The sequence below is a fragment of the Cloeon dipterum genome, chromosome 1, assembly GCF_949628265.1.
Source record: "Cloeon dipterum chromosome 1, ieCloDipt1.1, whole genome shotgun sequence".
NCBI lineage: Eukaryota > Metazoa > Arthropoda > Insecta > Ephemeroptera > Baetidae > Cloeon > Cloeon dipterum.
This window is the reverse complement of record NC_088786.1, coordinates 36,326,034-36,344,094: the sequence shown is the minus strand read 5'-3', so window position 1 is coordinate 36,344,094 and position 18,061 is coordinate 36,326,034. Positions and strand designations below refer to the sequence as shown.

The 18,061-nt window shown below is 43.7% G+C and overlaps 1 protein-coding gene across 1 annotated transcript in view; it reads left to right on the top strand.

The window, feature by feature from the left end:
• LOC135933950 (cyclic GMP-AMP phosphodiesterase SMPDL3A) overlaps nucleotides 1–18,061 on the top strand; it is a 202,149-nt gene that overhangs the window by 91,195 nt on the left and 92,893 nt on the right. The window lies entirely within an intron of this gene.

The window sequence follows — 18,061 nt, the reverse complement described above, 5'->3', positions numbered from 1 at the left end:
ATAACAAGAATGCGAGAGCCGTCAAGAAAGTTTGTGCGGCAATCAGAGAGTTGACAAATACTCTACTCGAGGTTGCCGTGCAGATAACTAATTATTCAGGCGACTTAGGAAGACCCGGGTGCCGTCGCCGCCGCCGCCGCCGCCGGCAGGCCAATTATTTCAAAACCATCTGACGCTCGGCCCAAGGAGGCTCTGGTCGGCGGCTGTGGCGCCTTTTTTCCTCAGAGAGCGTGGCGAGCAAGTTTTCTTAGGGTCGACGGCGACGGAATTAGCTGCCGGACGAGAATTGCCGCGCCAGACGGTTGCCAGCAGGCCCAACGAACCGTCCAGACCGGAAAGATCACGATTTTGTTTGTAATCATTCGCTAAATTATTGTAAACTGCATTAAATTTTTCTTGCGGATTTTAAAAACCGTCTTTGATGAAGTTTCTGAGCACACCAATCGAATCTTGAGGGTCGAATTAGGTAAATTTGATATTTTTTCCAACCAAAAAGTCCAGCGCGACGTGCGATCGTTTTTTCCCGCCAAAACAATTTGAATGAGAGAAGTGCGCATGCGTCAGAGCTGGTTTGAGCACTTGCATAGAGACCATCTGACTTCTTTGTCAGATCCAGCCAGCTCTGACGCATGCGCAGTTCTCGCATTCATATTGTTTTGGCGGGAAAAAACGTTCGCACGTCGCGCTGGACTTTTTGGTTGGAAAAAATATCAAATTTATCTAATTCGACCCTCAAGAATCGATTGGTGTGGTCAGAAACTTCGTTTTCCAAGCCAATTTCATTTTACGTTTGTAACTTTCCCGCCGTATTCTTCAAGACGCCATATCTGCGCGTGAATCCAACTCGTGTTTATTTATCTTTTCGCCCAAGAAAAGGGTTGGTTAATTTCTAGTCGGGATGAGTCGGGACGGAGGGCGGGAGGGCAACCACCCCTTTGCTTGAACACCAAAGAGGCCCGGTTTGTGGTGACTGCTCAGACAGTGGAGCCGAGATAATTGGAAGCTCGTTGTTGGCAGACCAAATATCACGCGGTGAGCAGGACTGCTCGCAGGCGTTTGAGGTAACCCTTATCAAAGCGTAGAGGCTGGCTGTGCGCGAATTTCCTGCCGCCGCCGCGCGCGCGTGTGCATTATTTATGCCGGCCAACTGTCGCACCAGGGATTTGGCTCGCCACGCCGCGAAGGAAAAGGATTCACTCCCTTTCTTCCAAATTAGGTTGTCTCTTTGCCTTTTTTATTTATGAAAATGGCTCTCCATGCCGCATGACAAAGAGACTAAAGGGATTTTTTTGCCTATTTATAAGCTTGTTTTGCATCTCCGTTCCGGTGCCAGTGCCACACCACGAGTAGCTCTCCACCACCTTTGCCTTTCCCAGCGGGAGGTTGATCTTGGCCTTTTTGGAATTTCAATGAGGTCCCGCGACGGCCGGGAAACTTTTTTTTTACTTGAAGAAGCCATAATTTTGCCAAAAAGACAAACGTTTTTTTTACCAATTTGAGCAAAGATAAAGTGGTGTATGGTTAACATTTTTTCATGATTTTTTAAACAAATAAAGAAGAAGTTTGAAGACATTTTCTTCTGTGTTGTTTTACATTTCAAACTTTTATCTACTTTAAATTGGATATGTCATAGAGATGCATTTTTGAATAGAAATTTGTTGAGATATTTAGACAGTATCCCGAAATATTGAAACCCTTTTTGAAAAGAAAAATTTATCAAAATTAAAATAAGGAAAATTCTGCTTAGGAGGGAAAAATAAAATATTCGATTGTCTCTAGGACTCCCAATCGATTTAAATTAATTTTATCCCAATTTGAATTGATTTTGACATATTTCACGGTGATCTTGCAATTAATCAGCGGGGACCAGATTCGTGCAACGCGCAGATATGGCGAAAAAACGGTCACGAAAAGAACCAAATTTTCGTGAATATTGTGAAATAATTTCCATTAGTTGTACTAATTGTGTCTTTTGGATCGTAAAAACAAACTCTTGACACTCGTACGGCAATCCAAAGAGAGCTCTTTGCTTCCCACATTCAGACGCCATCTTGGATCTGCGCAGTGCGAACCAATTTTATCGCACATCTGGCCACCGCTGCAATTAATGAAAATATTTCAGTTTATTAAAATATGGTATATTTAAGTTGTTTTTGCTACCTAGTTGATTTAGACATGGGATTAAACTGCTAAGAATTCATTTTAAAAACTAATAAACAAGTAGCCTTTAAAAAATTTAATCTAGAAGAGTTCTAGAAAGCAAATCTTTATAAAAGAAATCCATTCGTGGAATTTTCTTTGGCAGAATTCAAATGCAAAAATATTTCCTCATTACAAGGAAATTCACGATTATTTTCCTCCCAGTTTCTGCTTTCTCTTTGAATTCGTTTAAGTTATGGGAGCTGAGAGTAAAATATAAAAAAATGTGTTCTAATTTACTCTCAGAAGTGTAGACTAGAGCTTTGACTCTTTTACAACAAAGACAAAATGTCTGAAACACATTTTCACAAACTTGTTAGTCCGTGGATATTTTTTATTCTAACTTTTCAATTTGTTATCAAGTATTGAGTAGAACTGGCGAATCTATCACGTCGAGAAAACATTTATAATATTAGTTTAATGGCAGCAAAAGAAGCCACAGCGTCTCGGGCGGAACTTTCGAGCAGACTCTTTTGACTCGTGACACTGACCAAATCGAGTTTAGCCGCCGACCCAGCGAGTGCGAGACCTGCGGCTTTGTGCGTTGCGCTTCAAAGACGTTCTGCTTTGAAGCTGAACGGCGTGATCATTTGCGGCGGGGATCAGTCGTGCACGCGCGCTCGATTGTAATCTAATTAGGCGCATTGGAGTCGCGCTAATAACTCGCTCGTTCGCACACACACACACACACGCTGCCGCTCGGATGAAAGCATGAAATATGCAGGCGTATTAAACGCGCGACGGCAAATATTTGTCGCTCACATCAGAAGCACACGGGCTGCGCGTTTAATTAATTTGTAATCAATCACACGCGCCGACACAAACGTGCCGCGACACTCGCTCGCTCGCCCGCTCGGTGTCTCTCGGCGGTGCGTATGAAATTTTGACGAGTTATAGGATTTGGAGCTTATTAAGCATATCGATTCCCGGCAGTATTCCAACTTTGAATTGAATTTTGCGCTCGCTGCAGCTGGGAATATACACAAATTGGATTCAATCACGGGCACAAACAAACGCGCGAGCTGGCTAAGAATTCCAATAACATTGCATGATTGGAATGCGCCGTTTCATCTCTGCTCGCTGCATGTTATTAAAGCAGCGGCAATATCGCGCATAAGCAAAGTAGTTCATATAGACAAAAAGATGAGTGGATCGATCCGCCGCGCAGCTCTCGCGCTTCATTTCACGGCTCCGGAAAAAGCGAGTCGGAGCATCAGTCACGAGATAATAAATCGGCCGGCATATTTATTCAGATGTAACCCAGTTGCAGCAGCCGGGAGATGATGAAGCGGTGTAATACATTACTTTATTCTCTTCCCGCGAGTGTGTGTTAGTGTGTGTGTTGAAGCAAAAAAAACCGTGACGTCGCCAACTCGGTAAAAGCATCTCGCTTTTTGCTTATATGCCTCTTGATCAATTGCCTTGTGTGCGCCGCGAGAGAGAGAGAGAGAGAGAGAGAGAGAGAGAGAGAGAGAGCTCGGTGTAATTAGGTTTCAAAGATAAGCGAGCCAAAGTGCATTTGCATAGCCTCTGTATGCCGCCGTCGACAACAACAAGCCGACTGCCTGCCACTCACTACAGCGACATGTTCCTCGGGGCTTCTTCTTGCAACTCAAGTCCGCAACAGCTGATTAAAGTAACTCCCCACGAAGACGTGCTTATTAAATGTCGCAACAAACTGACTCTGCCGCCGATCGATTGCCGCTATTCGCAGGGCTTCTCGTGGTTTTCTAACAAAATTAATTTATTTTGAGTTCTTGCTCCTTTCATCCAGTTTTTCGGTTTTGCATCAATTTTCCACTAATGCGCCGTGCATTATTGTCACTAGCACCGGCGTCATGTATGCCAGCCAGCCAGCAACAATCATTTATTTGTTTCGGCTCAGAGAGAGAGGGAGAGAGAACAACGGCACCGCAGGTAACAATCGTGCCGGCGATTGAGGCAAAAAGCGAATAATTACCGCGGATCGGTCGCGCACGTTTCACTGACGTCCAATTTGCGGCTTTAATATGATTTATATTCAACTAGCTGATGCCGGGCTGCATTGTGGCTACGGAATGCCATCAGGCGGGATTTTTGTTTGGCAATAATTGTTGTGGCCTCGCGTGTTTCTGGGAGTTAGGACGTTTTGCGGCCGCCTCAATTACGGCTTCCATTATGTACTCCTAATTATTGATCACCTTTTGTTTATATTTCGGGACTAAGGCGTCGCATCTAAGTTAAAGAACGTCTTTGACGAAGTTTCTGAGCTCACCAATCGATTCTTGAGGGTCGAATTAGATAAAATGGATATTTTTTCCGACCAAAACGTCCAGCTTGACGTGCGAACTTTTTTTTCCCGCCAAAACAATATGAATGCGAGAACTGCGCATGCGTCAGAGCTAGTTTGAGCACTTGCAGAGAGACCGCCTGTACGAATGACTTATTTGTCAGATCCAGCCAGCTCTGACGCATGCGCAGCTCTCGCATTCATGTGGTTTTGGCGGGAAAAAACGTTCTTACGTCGCGCTGGACGTTTTGGTCGGAAAAAATATCCACTTTACCTAATTCGAGCCTCAAGAATCGATTGGTGTGCTCAGAAACTTCATCAAAGACGGTTTTGAAATATATTTTAGCATTTCAAACTGTAAAACAGTTCAAACAAATGTATATGAAACCACCTGGAAAGGCAAAAGAAGAGAAATAATGAGCGGTGGGGGGCTTTTGCTCTCACTGTTTGTTGCAACACACGAAGAGAAAGATGCAATAATGGCAGAAGACACGAGTCACGTCACATTCTGAAGACTTACACGATTGTATGTCCTTTCCCTTCGCGCGTGTCGCAACGTCAATTCATCTTTTTTTTCCTTCAGGTAGAGAGAAAACTGTTTACAAGTTTAATTCATGGTAGTTTTTTTTATTTTTTGTTCTACGGGTCTACTGTAAGCAAAATGGCGTTGTCTAATGATCGATCAGAGACTGTATTTTTCGTATTTTTGGCAGTGAGCACGTTTTTCCAGGCCAAAATGCGCGTTCCAAACGCGAATATTTTTTTTATCGGTCGTGCTGATTGTCACCCGGTCAACTTTTGCAACCGCACACGCCATGCTGCCAAATCCGAACCATCAAAAGAGCCTCGCAAAAAAGCACAACTCTGCAACAAATGCGATTGAGCTGGAAAAAAATGGCGTGTGTGCTGCTATCATTATTGCGCACGCGGCTCCAATTTGTTTCGGGGCAGAGAGAGGAAATGCGCGCCCGGGTGTTTGCCTAGCATGACGTTTCGCGACGGCAATATCTGACGTTTTGATTTATTCGGCCAGATTTATCGATACAAATTGGGCATTCGTCATGCCAATGAAAAATGCATACCCGCCGTGAGGACGCGAAAGGATCGCGTGCAATCCGGCGTCGGCAAATAAGCCGTCAAGCCGCAGTTTAATTCCTCCGCCGCGTGTACTCAAATTAAATCAGCCTTTGTAAACACATATATAAATTGAAATTTACTATTGCTGCGTGCGTGGAATCAGGTGGAACGTCACGCTTGCATATGTTTGCATGACTTTTGATATTGTTTCAGCTTACAGCTCATGACATTGAATTGAAATTAAAAGAGCAAAATGCGCTCGCTCGAATTCAAATTGGTAGAATGCCTGACATTTCAGGAGAGTTGTCAATCTGTCAAGCTGGAAAAGACTTCCAAATGAAGCCAATTTAAAAATCTGAGCTGTAATACTTTTAGAAAAAAAAATGAGTTTTTGAAGCCCTTAATAGTGTTCGAAGCCGCTAACAGTTGGCGCCACGTTACACTTTCGTACTAAATTTAATTTTAAGGCACTTCCGCTGTGATTTCAGACTCACTCCAGCCACTGTGCATTCTTCACTTAATATTCTTTATTTTGGCGTGCTGAAAACCAAAATTAGTCCAGCCATTCGCCGTAGAAACGTTGGAAAAGGTTTTATATTTAAAAAAATAGATTTTCACGTTTCCACGGCGATCGGCTTAACCGATTTTGGTTTCCAGCACTTCAAAAGAAAGCAAATAAAGTGAAAAATACACAGTTGCAGGATTGAGTCTGAAATTACAGCGGAATTTCCTTAAAAATAAATTTATTACGAAAGTATACGGTGGTGCCACACTAAGAGTTTTATACAACTGGTGTAATTTCAATTTTAACGTGACAAGTTGCCACACATTTTTTTCCGTTCAGTAATTACATGCTAATCCTTATAAAAGAGCATTTGATACGTGCCTAAACACGGTCTTTAAGGTCAAGCCGTAAAAATGCTTTCGTGCTGAGAAAAACAAACACGTTGAGGCAGTGCTCACCTTCTTATATTCTTGCTCTGGCGCTGGCTGATACTTCATTTTGACAAAGCCGGCCTTCTGGGGTTTACTGTTGGATGTAAAATGCAGTTGGGGTGGCGTGCAGGCAGGCGACAAAAAATTCCCACCACGCACACACGCTGGCAGCCGAATTTTTCATCCGCGCCCGAGTGTTTTACGATGCAACTCTCCCCCTTATGGTAATTTTATTAGAACACTCGCCGCACACACCACGATTATTTCTCCTGATCTCAAGAGGCACTCGTGAAATTTGAGCAAACCACGACATTATTTCCAGCAGGCAACTTGCGAGCGCTCTAATTACATTAGCTTGCATGATTTCCGATGAGATTGTTTGCGTTTCAAGTTCCAGTCCGCCGGGACGAAGTTTAAGTGCTGAACAGCTGGCGAAATTGTTCATCCTCTCCGTTGTTTATTCGCGAAATATGCGCCCATTATCTCCGAGTTTGGATAAATTGAAAGGCCTCGCGTCGCGTGCGTGCGTGCCGACTCCACGTCGCAATTTTTTTTCAAACGGCCTCCAGCATTCAATTCGAGTTTGACAGAAGAGCCCTGAGCTGCTGTCAGAGTGAAATAAAAATTTTACCTCGGCTCATATATATACTCGAACGTGCGAGTGCCAATTCCCAGTGAGACTACCCTTTTATCCCGCAAAAAGTAAACAAACGCTCACGCACACCCTAATCAAGTGGCTTATTTGCTGCCAACTCTGGAGATTTTGCCTTTCAAAAGAAATTGTGTGCTCGAGATAAATAGACGAATGGAAATGGTTCGGCAAACAGTATCGGATTGGCAGCTCGTTAATAAATGTGAAATGCGGTTCATTAAAATTACGATAGAATCTCGTAATTAAATAGCAGAGCATTTTTCTAAAATATACCAAGCTTTTCATGATTACTAAAACTGCAAAATCCTTCTTAGGGTTTATTTGAAGCCAAAATTGAGCTAAAAGTATAACAAAATGTAAATTTTTTAGAAAGTTAGCGGTGAGGACTGTCTCCTTACTTGAAATCTTATTTTATTTCACAAAGAAAGAGTTTCCCTAGAAGGTTTCATACGTCGTTGGACAGATCTCGACGAGAGGAATCGAAATCTGCCAAGAAAATGTGGTCAAGCCATGGAAATTTTGAAGAAAATTCGAATTGTTTTAATTTTTAAAGATTGCAAAAGGTCCTTTTCTTCAGCGGGGTCCAGATTTGCCGTAAAATTGGTTCTAACTGCGCAGATCCAAGATGGCGTTTGAATGTAGGAAACAAAAAGCTCTCTTTGGATTGCCGTGCGAGTGTCAAGAGTTTGTTTTTACGATCCAAAAGACACAATTACAATACGTCACAATCTTGACGAAAGCTTGCTTCTTTTCGCGCATTCTCACATGCGACCGTTTTTTCGCGCCATGCTCTACTCGCACGAATCTGGCCCCGCTGCTTTCCTTGATTAGAACAAATTGTTTATCGATCAATTCAAATAATGTTCAATTCTTTCCGTGCATCTGGTAAATTTATTATTTTTCGTTTGGCATTTGTGCTCAAGCACTTCTTTCCTGCCAATATAGCAGTAATTTAACCATGCGTATTTCATTTGTTCCAGGTACGTAGAAGCAAGTTTCTGCAACAACCGGTGCCGGTGAGCAAAGTTGATTTAGAGCGTTAGTATGTAACAAAGCTAGCGCGACACAGCCGGCCGAAATTGCGAGCAGAGAAGAGTCGCAAAAGTCGTCGGTGCTCGACTGCCGGCTTGCCGGGCAATAATTCAATTGGCTGTAAAAACAAAAGTGTGTCAATGGGAAGGGATAAATACAAAGTTGACGGGGCGCGCGCGGGCCCTTGATAAACAAAGCAGTCTGCCATTGTTGTTTGCTCAAGCGCGGCGCTCGCGCGAGTGCCTAGGCCGTTTTATTATTACGTTCGGTATGTGCATGCATATAGAGAGCGCGCTTTTATAGACAAGCGCACACATACAAGCCATTATTATTATTATTGCATCGGCGCGAGATAGAGAGTGAGTTGTCTGCTGATAATCCGCATACCGACTCGAGGGAAAATGCATCTCGCGCGCCCTCGCGCAAGCTATCTGCTGAATTTTTCAATTTCCATTTGCAATGAAATGTGTGCGTTTGATAAAGAAGAAAATGGATGTGTCGCTGGTGCGCGACGTGTAATTTATTTCTCGGATATCTCGCGGTAAATGAAATAGACTCGCGCATGCACTACGATCCAATTTATTGGCTATTCCGGCCAGGGAAAAAGAAGAGCGAGCGAGCGAGCGAGTGAAGCTCCAATTTATTGAATTGCAAACCGAAAACAAACAGACACACGGCATCCTAGATCAAAGCCTCTTGCTTAGCTCGACGAATGACACTTTATTATTTTTTTTTTTTTTTTTTTTGCTCATTTTATCCCTGTCCGAGGACCGGAGGACCGGGAAGGGCGCGCACTGCACTAGCACGAATGCTGAAACCCGGGTCCCAATAACACCGCGAACGGATAACATGGGCGCACCAGGCCGCACAGGGACCCAGCCCACTCAAGGGCCACTTGCCTCCGCACCGAGGACTGCATTGAAACGCTAGACATTCGTCCCGTGAAGCCAAATCACGCATGCTGGAAAGGTGCAAACCAGCAAGTAGCGAGTCGGCGCCGGTGCGCCTCCCAGCCCGTTGAGCAATTTGAGCAATTCGAGTAACTAAACTAACCACTTTTTGCCATTTCTGACATTGGGTAGCCAGTATTAGATCTCCGAACTGCTCAAATACCTCACATTGCTTTGACACTCCTGAGAGTGCCTTAACAATGCGAGCCAACGGGCTGGTGAGGCATATCTATTATGAATTGAAATGAATGATCATAATATTTATTTTCCATTTCATATTTATTGGGATTGATATTTTTATTTATTTAACTAGAAGAAGTGGTTCATATCTTCACAATTCTCCAGTTGTATAAGCAACTCGGAACAGCCGTTAGTGTTCTAAGCCGCCAACGGATGGCGCAACCGTATACTTTCGTAATAAATTTATTTTTAAGGCTCTTCCGCCGTGATTTCAGACTTAATCCTGCTACTGCGTATTCTTCACTTAATGTTCTTTCTTTTGACGTGCTGAAAACCAAAATCGGTTAAGCCAATCACCGTAGAATCGGGAAAAACTATTTTTTTAAATATAAAATCTTTTCCAACGTTTCTACGGCGAATGGCTGGACTGATTTTGGTTTTTAGCACGTCAAAAGAAAGCATATTAAGTGAAGAATGCACAGTAAGCAGGATTAAGTCTGAAATCACGGCGGAAGAGCCTTAAAATTAAATTTATTACTAAAATATTCGGTGGCGCCATCTGTTGGCGGCTGGTGAATTCCCCCCCCCCTTCCCACAATCCAACTAAAGCGCTTTTATTGCGTTTGAATCACACGAAACGCTCATCGTTCAAACTGCTGGAATGAAGCAATCAGTTTTACAATTTTGACAGTTTTTTTCTGTTGGAAAAGGCCGCTTTTAGCAGCATTATTTTTCCATTAATTTCCCATTAAGGAACGCTTTTAATGCTAGTCCCGCGCGGGCGGGAGAAATTCGATAAATTTTACTGCGTACTAAACGCTTAATTACTTCATTCCTGCTCACTTGTTGGTCTTGCATTTAACCCGGCGGCGGCGGCGGGGCCGGCCGCCGAACTTCATCTATTATCCACACGCGCGCATTCAAAACTGGGAGCAGACGCGACTCGACAACGCAGCAATAAAAGTAAAAAAAAGCATGTGTGTGTGTACGTACAATTATCGGTGCGGGCAAATGAGAAGCAAGACAATATTTTCGCTGATAAAACTCCCAGTGGGTCAGGTCTGGCAATAAATAAAAGGGCAAACAACCCTCCAACCACCCACCCGGCCTCCGTGCCGCCAGCAGAGCCGCAAATACACGAGTATTATCGCACACAGCGAGCTGCATTTACACTGAACAGCCTCGGAACACACACACACACAGTCAATGTTGGGTTGTAAAATTAAATTGGTTAACCATTATGTTTGTGTTACATCTATTTACCGAAATCCGCCGGCTGCCGCTGCTGTGCCGGGCTATTATTTCGCAAGGATATGGATACCGCCCAACGACCAATGTAAAAACAAACTGTGTGTGTGTGTTTCACTCTTGCGAAACTACATCAATTGGCCAGACCGCTGATAAAAATTGCATGTGAGCCGACACTCGTTCGCTTTGGATTATTTACTTGCCCCCGTTACGTTTTTTATGTGAGTTGGTTTGTGTGTGTGTTACAACGAATCAAAACTGACTTTTAATTAACCGGCTAGCTGCACATGGACGCAATTTTGTTCAATGTTCGGTAATTTGACCGCAGCAAATCAGCTTCAGGACTGAAATTGTTTCCTGGAAAGGACAATTTATTTGTATTTGGGGGCCGGATTCACGCGACGCGCAGACATGGTGTCTGGGAGAGTTACAAACAATGAATATTTTTGTTGTTATTTCTTTACAAACAGCTGATTAGCCCGGTAATTGGCGAATCGACCGTAGAGGTTGATGGAAATGTTTACAAAATACGCGGGAATGAAATTATTAGGTCGGCACGCCTCTTTTTCGACGCTCCTGATTGGCCTCAATTATTTCGACGCCATATTGTCTTCTGACCGGCGGGAACCAACACAGATTCGTCAAATTTTGTATTGTATAAATTAGACTAAACATTTACGTTCAACCAAGTGAGTTTTGAAAGCTATTATCTATACGAGAGAGTGAATTTGAATATGCTCAAACAAAACGCGAATTATTACGAATTAGAGCAGCGTCTTTATTTCCGGCCGCAGCCGCGGGTCTCTCTCCTCTCTCCGCCCGAAATTACCATTTTAGGCGACGCGGGAGCTTGACACGTTCAAAAGCAAATATAATGTTGCTGAGTTGATTAAACGCGAGTTCGCTGCCAGTTAAATTAGCAACGCTGCTCTCCTAGGAATTGAAGGCAAAACTTGCGCACTCGGCTATACAAAACCGACGAATTTGGCTGCCGGCTGCATGCGTGTACGGATTCTCGGCGAGATTGTGGCTGCCCAAAATCGATAAATACCCTGCCCTATACCGTTCAGCTCCGAATTTTTCCTCCTCTTTGTCGATAAAAATATTTAACATTGAATTCAGTCTTTCAATAGGAAGCAACGAAATTATTTGGAAAAATTTGTTTCGTTTATTTCAACAACGCATCAAATTGAAAAGGAAAAATTGTACATTTTTTGTTCAGTGCTCGTGCGTAAAAATAGAGCTGGCAGCTCATGTTCTTGGCAGTTTTATTAGATTCATATATTTTTGCAGATAACCGCGAGCAACAACAAAAAATTGACAGGTGAAATGTTGCATACGCCGGCACGCAATTTTTTATACTGCCGCTCCGTCCGAGAGGAAGTTGGGAGACCGAGAATTTTTCTTGCGAGAAAGAAATTCACCCTTTTTCTCCCTCCTACCCTCTCTCTTTCTCTCTCGCGCCGCACACACGAATATACTGGGGCTAAGGTCTGCCCGCGGCATGAAACAAACCGTGGCGCACGTCCGATACAGGAAGCGACTCGGAACGCCGGCGAAGCATCTCTCCGGGCCAAACGTGCACGCCTCGGTGTTGAACCCCGAAAGTCCACTCCCCGATTGTGATTTACAGAAAAGTTTCTCCAGGGCAGTTAGTGGACAACTTTTTTCTCGCTGCTGTGGAGATTAAGATTTTTCTCTTGAGAACCAAGGTTCAAAAATTAAAGAATACCATTTACCACTGGTTTTTACCGCTCAATTTTTACCAATTTCTCACGCAAGAAATGAATTTATTCCATATTTCCCCTGCGAAAATCTAAAACTTGCGGTCGGAGTGGTCAAAATTTCCTCTACTGTGCAGAATTTTTCTTTTAAATTGCCTCAATTTCTCCAAAAATTTCTCTCTGACAATTTTTCAAGTCGATTTATGGTTAAAATTGAATAAAAAAAGCTTTTTACCACTGCACTCTGCATTTTTCTTTTTCAACCCTGTATTTTAAACATAATCTTTCACGAGAAACGGGGCGTGGCCCATTTGTTGCGCGCTTTGCAAAGTGTCCCTGGAATATTCGAAGCCGAGAGCGATTTTCGATTTTCGCATTTGGCCTGCAACACGTGTCGTGCATTCATTCCGGCCGACCACTCGCACACGCAACACACACACACACACACAGCAAAAAACCCCTTTCGAGTTTCGAGAAAGAGACGAAGACGGGCAGGCGGTGAAAGGTTGCTCCAGTCCATCGGGCACTAATTAAGATTACACGCTGCACTGCGCGGCGGATCCGCCGAGCTTTGTTTAATCGGCTTTTAAGGCGCGATCGATCCACTCGACCTTTCTCCGATATGGAAAATTGCACGCACGCGGTCGTTCCGTTCGTGCCAGAGCGCCAATTTCGGAAGGCAAGGGGTGCGTTTCGTGTGCGCCACAGAGACAGCCAACTCAAGCATTCCGCACCGTTGCTTTTTACGTAATATTGGCCTGCCTCTTTCTCCGGTGGCGGCGGCGGCGGCTGCTTTAACCACACACATGCATGATGTCGTAATTACTTTGCCAGAACAACACTCTCGTGTACGCCGTCTTTCGTCTTTTCTTTTCATGCTATTTCATACTACAGACGGCACTCCTGAATTTAGCGCCTAATTAATATCATTTTTTAGTTTTAAAGACCATCTTTGACGAAGTTTTTGAGCCCACAAATCGATTTTTGAGGGTTGAATTAGGTAAAATGGATGTTTTTTTCGACCAAAACGTCCAGCGCGACGTAAGAACGTTTTTTCCCGCCAAAACCACATGAATGCGAGAGCTGCGCATGCGTCAGAGCTGGCTGGATCTGACAAAGGAGTCATTTTTGTACAGGCGGCCTCTCTGCAAGTGCTCAAACCAGCTCTGACGCATGCGCAGTTCTCACATTCATATGGTTTTGGCGGGAAAAAACGTTCGCACGTCGCGCTGGACGTTTTGATCGGAAAAAATATCCACTCTACCTAATTCGACCCTCAAGAATCGATTGGTGTTCTCAGGAACTTCGTTAAAGACGGTCTTTAAATCAAATGCGTCAAATGTTGAATGTAGTCCTTGAGAATGGACTAATTCTGTAATTCCTGTGATTGTATCTCTTCCTCGTATTAATAGATTTTAATGTAGGTTGGCGTGTTTCGTGAAAATCTCCAGAGGCGAGCCAGACGAAAAGCACTCGAGAGCTATTCGCTTTGGAAGATAAAACATAAGTGCTTCCTGCAGTTCATTGTATTTTTAGTGGGACATAATCTGCCGCGGGGAGTAGTGCAGATACACGGCGCATTTCCCGCGCCGCTAAGTTCACTTCCCTGTACAGCCCGGCCGCTCGCTCGAACCTTGTTTCCAATTTGTTTTATGGACGCGCAGCTCTCGATTCATTCAGTTTTCGAAAGCTTTTGTTGCCAACACGTGCTGAGGGGAGGTAGTAGTGCTGCCAAATTAGACGCTGCTTCTTGGAAATGGGGCCCGATGAAAAATAAAGGCAATTTTCGCGCGAGAGTAAACAAATCGATGCCTCCCGGGAACATTCATTCGAATAAAGTCGGCAAACGAGACGTTTAATGCGCGAGCGGCGAGTGCATCGTTGCTCCGTTTCCAGTTTGGCGATGGACCTTTCGGCAGCTATAATTTTTAATATTTCATGCAGCGGCGGGCGGCCGGGCGGGGCGGCCGGGGGCAAGAGTTTAGAAAGGCCCTTTTATTCTCGCAGCGTCTTGCAAGGTATAATGGCAATAATAATAAAATAAAAGTGCGCGCCGCCGGACTGAATTCTACGTGAGAGGAAAATTAAATTGGCACAAACAACGTGCAAAGGACCGAAAAGGGCGGGCATGCAAGACGCACATAATTCCCTAATTCAATTACATCCTTCCAGCAGCAGCAGCCTTAATAAAAGCAGCGAGCTGGCGAACAAACGGCAGACGAGCTGAATATAAAAATTAAATTTTCATACAACAAAAAAAACCTGCGCGCGCGCGAATATTATTCAAACGTAATTTTTTCGGCCGCAGAGCACGCGGAGATGGGAAAAATTTTTCCGCCCGACGAGGCGGCGGCGGCGGCGGCGGCGGCGGCGGCGGACAAGCGCGTGTATGTGATGCTATTTTAGTCGGGTGTGCGAGGGTGGCTGGCTAGCTGGCCGACACGGGGGTGGCAGCGAGCGAGGCGTGTAAATTGGCGCACATATATTAAGGTTACACCGCCGCAGACACGAACAAAAACCTTTATAAATGTAAAGCAGCCGGCGTGCAGGCGCGGCTGAAATATACTCGCTCGTCGGCCAGATTTTATGAAGCACGGCTAATTTAATTATTACCACTTAGTGAAAACTTATTGAATGTGAAAAGAGCAGCCTGCCTTCCTCCCTCCCTTCGACTCCCGCGCCCGCGCCCGCCACCCGCCTCCGACCGGGCTAAATGAAAACGAAGAGAGAGAGAGAACGCGGCGTAATGAAGCGTCGGGCGGAAAAAATTAGAGATGATGCAAAGTGTTGAATGCTAGCGGGGAAGCCGTTTATATTGATTTTATCCCGTTTATCACTCGCAGTGACGAAAACGACTCATTAAACGCACCCTCTAGTCCCTCTAACTCGCTTTCCAACAGAGTTCGAGATGTATTTTTGGCTAATAAAGGGACTTGCTCAATTTTCTAGTTCTAAAATAGCATGATCAACTTCAGTTTGAAAGCAACTAAATCTCGACTTTGGCTTGTTGCTGATTGTGAGCAAACTTTTGCTTTGAATGCCAAATGTTAGAGTAGGCAGCATCATCATAGAATAAAATAATGCTCTAACGCTTGTTTCAAGAGTCAGTTTATTTTCCAGCTTTGGATTTCTCAAGAAATATGCTATCCAAAAGATCTCATCATTCCATAGAGAGACACTTGATATTTTCCACCGGGGGCCGGGTTGAGATCTTTTTTTGGTTCTTTGCCGGTCAGAAGTTAATATGGCGTCGAAATAATGGAGGCAAATCAGGAGACGGTCCAGCGGCCAATCAGAAGCGTCGAAAAGGGGCGTGCCGGCCTAATAACTTCATTTCCGAGTATTTTGTTACATTTCCATCAGCCTGATGTGTCATCTAACGGTCGATTTGCCAATTACCGGGCTAATTACCACTTTTCTACGCTTCTAATTGGCCGCTGGACTGTCTCCTGATTGGCCTCAATTACTTCTGACCAACATAGATCGCCACCTGGCCCCCGAAATTCAAAATCAAAGAGTTCGTATCAATTAACATGGAATTGAGGATTGAGTTGTACCTAAGATTGTGTTTGAATGGTGTTATCAAGATTTTAGCCAGCGAGAGATATTAGCGAAAGTGAGCGCAAATATTTGTAAATCGAAACGATTTGTTAAAGCACGGACGTGCTATCGTTGTAGTTGCCGACATATTTTGCACTGTTTGCTTGCTCAGCAGCACACTTACGTCCAGATCTACCATGAATGTGTGTGTGTATCTTTTTTGCTCCTCTCGTGCGCAAAAGATGCGAGGCAAAAACTTTCACATATACACGCCGAGCCCTGGTAAAATATTTACACAAAAAGCATCCCCTTCTATTTGCCGCTTTTTGCTCTTTTTTCGCTCTTCGGATCACCACAATAAAGAGGGAGAAATATTGATGTTGCACGTCAGGCACAACTGCGGCGGAATCCTGCGGGCCAAAAGCTTCTGCTAGACAAACACTCGGCTCAGAGGATAAATAGGAAATTTGCTTAAAATTTTTCTTTTAGGACTAATAATCACCTATTTTTGGTAACCAGTAGATAGTCATGAATCAATGAACAGTATGAAAAGAGGCTTTTGAACTTTCCAAATTGGAATTTAAACTGTAACTTTTAAAATCTCGACATTAATTTAATTTGAAGCGTCGCCCTAATTGGAAGAAAAAAGCCACTAACCAATTTTCGTTCAATTTACAAGAATAGCGAAGACTCATTGTCAGACAGGAAGTTGTGAGGTTGTGCGCCTCCTCTTACATAATAATTGTGTTCCGTTGTCATAACGCAATTGCGCCATTTCCTTTTTTTTCGTGATAAACCCGCACGTCGAGAGGCTAGAAAAGGGATGCGGTGGCAGGCCAACATCCGGTCGTGGCTAATTGAAAGGCGTGTCCATAGCCAAATTGCATACACCAGTGCGGGTGTTTGTGCAGAAAGATGAAAGGCAGGAGGGTGGTGGGTTGTTGGCGGCGAGTGTGGGCCTGGGCCGCATTGAATGTGAGGGGCAAACTAATTTCGAGTGTTGCATTGCGGCGTGCATGCTTTGCCTAGCGCATGTGGTCCGCGGACAACATAAATTCGGCCCCGACCATAACTCATCACGTGCGCCGCTCTGTGTGTGATACTGTGAATGTGAAGCCGACCTTGTTCGATTTACAGCCACTTTGTAATCTGCACTCCGGATCGCGCTGAATTGAATTTTAGAGCCTCTGCTTTGTCCCGACCAAAGCAATCGATACACGGGCTTTTCAACCCCTAATTTTAAATTCGTAGACTGGTCCGAAGAAAGAAAATATCCATGGAAAAGAACGGTGGGAAAGTTACAAATTAATGTAAAATGAAAATGGCTTACCTTCAGCACAATAATTATTTTTGTTGTTATTTCTTTATTAATATTAAATTATTTTTCCTACTTTGACATTAAAATTTAATAGAAATTGACACTTAAATTAAAGAGAAATCTATATTTCTGACTCTGACGACATTATTATTTTAACTGAAATGTTTCCCCTTATTTTTAGATGCGAATAAAATATCATACAAAAGCACCGGCTTTGTAAATAATGAAATAGCAACGGTGAAAACATTTTTCCACGTTCCAGACTTGTGGCGAACGCTGGAAACAGAGAAAATGCCTTTTGCGGAAAGGTCGTGAGGCGAGCGAATAGATTAAAACGCGATGAATCTGGGTGCCAGCGGCGTTGTTACTCATTTGTCAGCTCCGTGCACCATTCTGCCGCAGCTGCATTGTAATTACTCTAAATATGCAACGCGCTTAACAAATAGCCAACGCTTTATCCACTGTCGCGTGTTCTAACATGTGTGTGTGTATCATCCCGGCCATAGCTAGTGTATGTATATGAACTGCATATTTGTATTAATTAAAATAAGCATAAACATACTCACCCGCGTTGTTCCGGAAAAAGTTTTTAGCCGAGCGCTCTATATAGTGTACACATCTACGCAAAGTCTGTGTGTGTTGTTGTTATGAGCAAAATGCTTCCAGGCTTATTTAGATTTCACATTTGACCTAATTTGCACAGCATCATCATGTGAAAAAGGCAAACAAACAATGAATGTACAATAATTGTCGTGCATGATTTAACATGTTAGCTTTGTTTAGTTTAGTTATTTTGTCAATTAATCGATTCTTTTAAAGGGAATGGTACAGAGCAGCATTTAGTAACTATTTTTGTATGAAAATAAAATACGAAATGGCACAACCCTGCGAGAAATTCACTAAGGATGGGCGGCAATGAATAAAATTAGAACATAA